The sequence below is a fragment of the Echinops telfairi genome, unplaced genomic scaffold (assembly GCF_000313985.2).
Source record: "Echinops telfairi isolate 266 unplaced genomic scaffold, ASM31398v2 ScPeMD7_7475;HRSCAF=8513, whole genome shotgun sequence".
In the NCBI taxonomy this organism is placed as follows: Eukaryota; Metazoa; Chordata; class Mammalia; order Afrosoricida; family Tenrecidae; genus Echinops; species Echinops telfairi.
This window is the reverse complement of record NW_022111379.1, coordinates 15,048,104-15,053,783: the sequence shown is the minus strand read 5'-3', so window position 1 is coordinate 15,053,783 and position 5,680 is coordinate 15,048,104. Positions and strand designations below refer to the sequence as shown.

Sequence of the window (5,680 nt, the reverse complement as noted above, 5' to 3'; positions counted from 1 at the left end):
TATAATTCTATGAAGTAGTTTAATGACCATGGCCAGGTTACAGGTGAAGAAACTGAGGCTCACACAGCTAGAGAGTGGTACCGAACCCAGGACCAGCTAACTCTTTCTTCACGCTCTTAACCACAATGCCACTCTCTCTTCCAGATACAGGAAATGATGTAACATTTTAAAACCAGTGAGTCTTTTTGTACGACGTCTTTGCAAGGCTGCTGCAGTGGTAGCTGCTCTCTGAACTTCTGGATGCTGCCCAAGGACGACAAGAAGAAGGATGCCGGGAAGTGGGCCAAGAAGGACAAAGACCCAGTGAACACATCTGGGGGCAAGGTCAAGAAGAAGTGGTCCAAAGGCAAAGCTTGGGACAAGCTCAATAATCTGGTCTTGTTTGACAAAGCCACATATGACAAGCTCTGTGAAGAAGTTCCCAACTATAAGCTTGTCACCCCAGCTGTTGTCTCTGAGAGACTGAAGATTCACAGTCCCCTGGCCAGGGCAGCCCTCCAGAAACTGCCGAGTAAAGGACTCATCAACCGGTTTCAAAACACAGAGCTCAAGTAACTTACACCAGGAACACCAAGGGTGGAGACGCCCCAGCAGCTGGCGAAGATGCATGAGCAGGTCCAACCAACTGTACATTTTGAACAATCAAATTTTATTAGCTCAAAAGAAACAAACTAATGGGTAAAATAGTGAGTATGCTTGTGATTACCTTTGAATTCAAAAGCTTGCCTATTGAAAATTAATACTATAACATTTTAATTACATGATTGAAGATAAATATAAAACAGAAAAAGGCCCACCCACCATTTTACTATCCTAACCTAACAAGCTAATAGTTTGATATAGTTCCGTTCTGTATATCATCCAGGTAATTTTTGCATACACAGTTTCATCCCCTCTCTTATTGTCACTTAGCATTAAGAAAGCTTTTCTGCCTCAAATGCCCAAAACCATTTCCCCCCCCAAGCATTTGTTAAACTGTTATATTGTGTGGGATGCAATGGAAATGTAATAAAATAAGTTAATTAATCCAGTCTAATTCGATTCATTTGGAAATAAACACTAAATGATAAATCACTAAAGTATAAAGAGAAAATCTGAATGACTTACCTTGAACTTATCCTATAAGTTTTCTGATGCTTACTTTTTTTTTGACTTTCAGTGAATTTACTGAGTTGCACAACTATCACCATTTTAAAATATTTCTTTTTTTAAATTAATCATTTTATTGGGAGCTCTTACAGATATTATAACAATCTATAATTCAATTAGATCAAGCATAATTATATAATTGTTGCCACCATCAGTTTCAAATGATGTTTACTTTTTAATGTACTTGTATGTACCTGTGTTGCATATCATGTTACTTCATGAAATTAAATTTTCATGTCTTAGAAAACTTTAATAATAACCTTTTCAGAACTTTAAAACATTTACTTCTTAAGCTTTACTTTTTTTTGCATACAACAAAAAGAAAATAACAAAAAATTAAGCCTGTAAGATATTTTAATTTCCTCTTTATTTTGCCTCTGCCCTCCCATTTCAACCACCATCCTTTTTTTAAATCTCATACAATTTTGTCTTTTTGCGATTGGCTAAATTCGCTCAGCATAAATATCTTCCAAACTTATCCATGTTGCGAGGCGTTTAACAGTTTCATCATTATTCTTTCTGGATATGCAGTATTCCATTGTATGTATGTGCCAAAGTTTATTTACCCATTTCTCCATAGAATGGCATGACCACAACAATTCGAAGCCCTGTAAATTATTAGTTTGTATTTGTTAAGAGTAACGTACAGTATAAATGATAGAATGTCCCAAACAACAATGGCCTAAAGCAGATAGAAGCTTGCCGTTCAATAAACATAGGAAAGTTAAGGCCGGCAAGATGGCATTGTGACTTCTAGAGACAAACCAACGACCTAGTTGCCAATGAGTCAAGTCGGAACCAGAACCACCTTGTGTAGAGCAGAGCCGGTTAATTTTTGACAGCAGATCACCTGGTCTTTTATCTGATGTGTCCTGGAGTGGACTAAAACCTTCCACCTTTTGGTTTGTAACCAAGTACTTTGGTCCTTTTGCAACACCTAGAGACTCTCATCAGAGACGGGGGTCCCTGAAATTATCTAATCTTCCATCCTTAACCTTCCATTTCTACACTGACAACCTAACATGACTGGACTAGCCTCAACTAAAATGTCTACATTCAGTCAACAGAGAAGAGGATAGCAGATGAGCATGTCCCCTCCCTTTTAGGGCGCTTCCTGGAGTTTTCTCACACTATATTTATTCATGTTCCCTTAGCCAGAATTTAGGCATGTGGTTACATCTAACAGTTTCGAATGGAAGGAAGCAGATCCGTGTAATCTTGATTCGACATCCCTGTATACTCCTACTCTGTGTGGCTATCAGGATGGTTTCCCCGTGTGCTACAGAGAGGAACTGCCCCAGGATTCTCTGGGCTGTAATCTTTGTAGAAGAGCAGTCAGGCTTTGCTCCCTCGTCACTACTGGATCTTCTTTGACTTCAAATAGAGGTTCTGCTACTGTAGATCCATATTCGTGTCCGTTCCAAAGAAAGACGCTCCAATGGAATGTGGAAATTACTGGCAGTATCATTATTATTACATACCAGCAAAATTTTGCTAAAGATAGTTTTTACATGGCCGCAGCCATTCATCAACAGGGAGCTGCGAGAGATTCAAGGCAGACTCGGAAGAGGACATGGCACAAGGGATATCATTGCTGACATCAGATGGATCTTGGCTGAAAGTCGAGACTACCAGAAAAAACGAGTCACCTGTCTTTTAGTAAATATGCTAAGGCATTCAACTGCGTGGATCATCAAACACTATCAATAGCATTGAGAAGAAAGGGAATTTCAGAGACCTCCCTGGGTGAATGTGGAAACTGTACATGGACCAAGAGGTAGTCTTTCAGACAGAACAGGGAATGCAGTGGGGTTGAATATTAGGAAAGGTGTGCGCCAGGGTGGTACCCTTTCACCATACTCATTCAATCTGCAGGCTGAACATTCTAAGACACGTGGCATCAGGACTGGAGGAAGACTCATTAACACCGTCAACATGCAGATCGACATGCAGATGAAATGACCTCGATTTCCAAAAAACAAAGACAACTTGAGTTGACAAACTTACGGATGGAAGTGAAATGTTACAGCCATCACTAACGGGTTACGTCTGAAAACACAAAAACAAAAATCCCCACACCTGGACTAAGACGCCACCTTATAACAAACTAAAGAAGAGATGACGTTGCGGAGGATTTCCTTTTACTTAGATACACAGTCAAGAAATCAAATGAATAAAAAATAATAATAAATTTTTAAAAAAGAAATCAAATGACTTACTGCACTGGGCAAATTTGCTGCAAAAAAAAAGTTTTTTTTTCCCCTTAAAGTGTTACAAAGCACAGATTATTTTGATGATTAAGATGTGCCTGACCCAAACCATGGTATTCTTACTCACCTCATATGCGTGCCAAGACGGAACAATAAATAAGGAAAAGGCAAGAAGAATTGATGTATTCAGAGTGTGTTGTTGGCAAGGAATATTGAATATACCACCAACTGCCAGAAGAACAAACAAATCTGTGTTGGAAGGAGTCCTACCAGAACGTTCCTTAGAAACTGGGATGGTAAGATTTAGTCTCACAGACTCGTACGTAGGACATGCTATCACGAGGCACCAGTCCCTGGAGAGGGTCAGGGGAGAAGAGGAGGACCTTCGACACGATGAACTGACACAGGGGCTGGGCAATGTAACCAGGCTGCCTGCGCTCAGGCATATGTACTACTGTGAGGACGGTGCAGGCACGGGTACCACTGTGTTCTGTTATACATAAGGTCACCACGGGTCACAACCAACTCTCTTGACGCCTACTGCAGACCACCAGAGGACAATTGCTTTTGGAGGACAGCTTGACTTTTCTATGTAGCTGAATTCCTTTGCTTTTGAAATAAGTGTTAAGAGAGTCAATGTATTCGTTTGTTTTTATCTTTGTTGTATGGTGCTACCACACCAGAAACACCCTTAGGTGATGGCTTTAGCTAACAGAAATTTATTTTATTGTTGTCTAGAAGGCTAGAAGTTCAAGTTCAGAGCACTGCCTCTGGGGAAAACTTTCCCTCTGTGTCAACACAAAGGAAGGCCATATCTCTTCAGTTTCTGCTTCCTGTGTCCTTAGAGCTCTCCACGTGCTTCCGCATCTCACGCACCACATCTCTCTTTTTTATTTACTGGTTGAATCTCCTTTATATTGACAACCAGGTCAACTCAAGGCACATTCTACATTAACTCTGCTACCTTCACATAACAAAGATAGTTTCCAAATGGGATTATAACTTCAAGGACATATTTTAATCCTTGTTGTTGTTGTTAGGTGCGGACTCAGAGTGCCCATCTGCACAACAGAAGGAAACACTGCGAGGTCCTGCTCCATCCTCACAATAGATTCTGTGCCTGAGCCCAGGGCTGCAGCTACCGTGTCAGTCCATCTCGTGGAGAGCCTTCCTCTCTTTCGCTGCCCTTCTACTTTACCAAGCATGATGCCTTTCTCCAGGGACTGGTCTCTCCTGACAACATGGCCAAAATATGTGAGATGAGCTCTTGCGATCCCTGACTTTAAGCAGAATTCTGGTCATACTTCTTCCAAGACAGATGTAATTTTTCTTTAGCAGGAAAAACACTGGTACTTTCAATATTCTAATCTAGCACCACAATTCAAACCCAGAGATTCTTCGTCAGTCTTCCTTATAGTCACTGTCCAACTGTCACCTGCTTATGAGGCCACTGAAAATACCACGGCTCGGCCGGGTATCACTCAGTCCTCAAAGTAACACCTTTCCTTTTCAATACTATAAAGACTGCAGCAGATTTACCCAATGCAAGGTATCTTTTAATCTCGACTCCTGCTTCCATAAGAACTGATTATGGATCCAAGCAAGACAAAATCCTTGACAACTTCAATCTATTCTCAATCCATAGCCTCTCACATTTTGGATCCCTGGAATACATGTCCTTGCCAAACATGTTCATGCCATCATAAAAAAAAAAACAAGTTAAAAACCAACAAACAAACAACTCGCTGCCATTGAGTCAATGCTGACTCATAGTGACCCCCGGTGGGTTTCTGAGACTGTAACTGTTAATGGGAGTAGAAAGCCCAGTCTTTCTCCCATGGAGCTGCCCATGGTTTCAAACTGTTGACCATGCAGATTGCAGCCAACTCAGAACGACTATAGCACCAGGGCTCCCCTTGTCCCATCAAATCATCTTTAAATTCTTTTTTTTTTTCATCTTTAAGTTCTTAAATAAACTTAAAGTGCAAAATCTCTTCCTTTGGAACATCTAAATTGAATGAGACTTTAGGTGTATTCCATATTGGAGCAAAATTTCTCTGTATCCTCTTTATTGGTGAACATGTGAAATCGACCTACTTCCAAAGTACAATGTAGAACAATCACTAACTAGATGCTTCCATTATAAATGGGAGAAATTAAAGAGAAAGAAGGGAAAACAGGCGCCAAGCAGTCCCAAACTCAGCAGAATAAATTACATTAGTTCTCGTTTCTAGCCCTGTGGGGTTATAATCCCATGAGCAAATAATCCTCTCTTCTTTGAGACCATCAGAGCAATGGCTCTGCCCACCTGGCTGGGGACG

General features: G+C 40.7%; 1 pseudogene; it reads left to right on the top strand.

The window, feature by feature from the left end:
• The first annotated feature begins 240 nt into the window (after window positions 1-240).
• On the top strand, window positions 241-611 carry LOC101648227 (annotated as a pseudogene).
• Window positions 612-5,680: the final 5,069 nt, after the last annotated feature.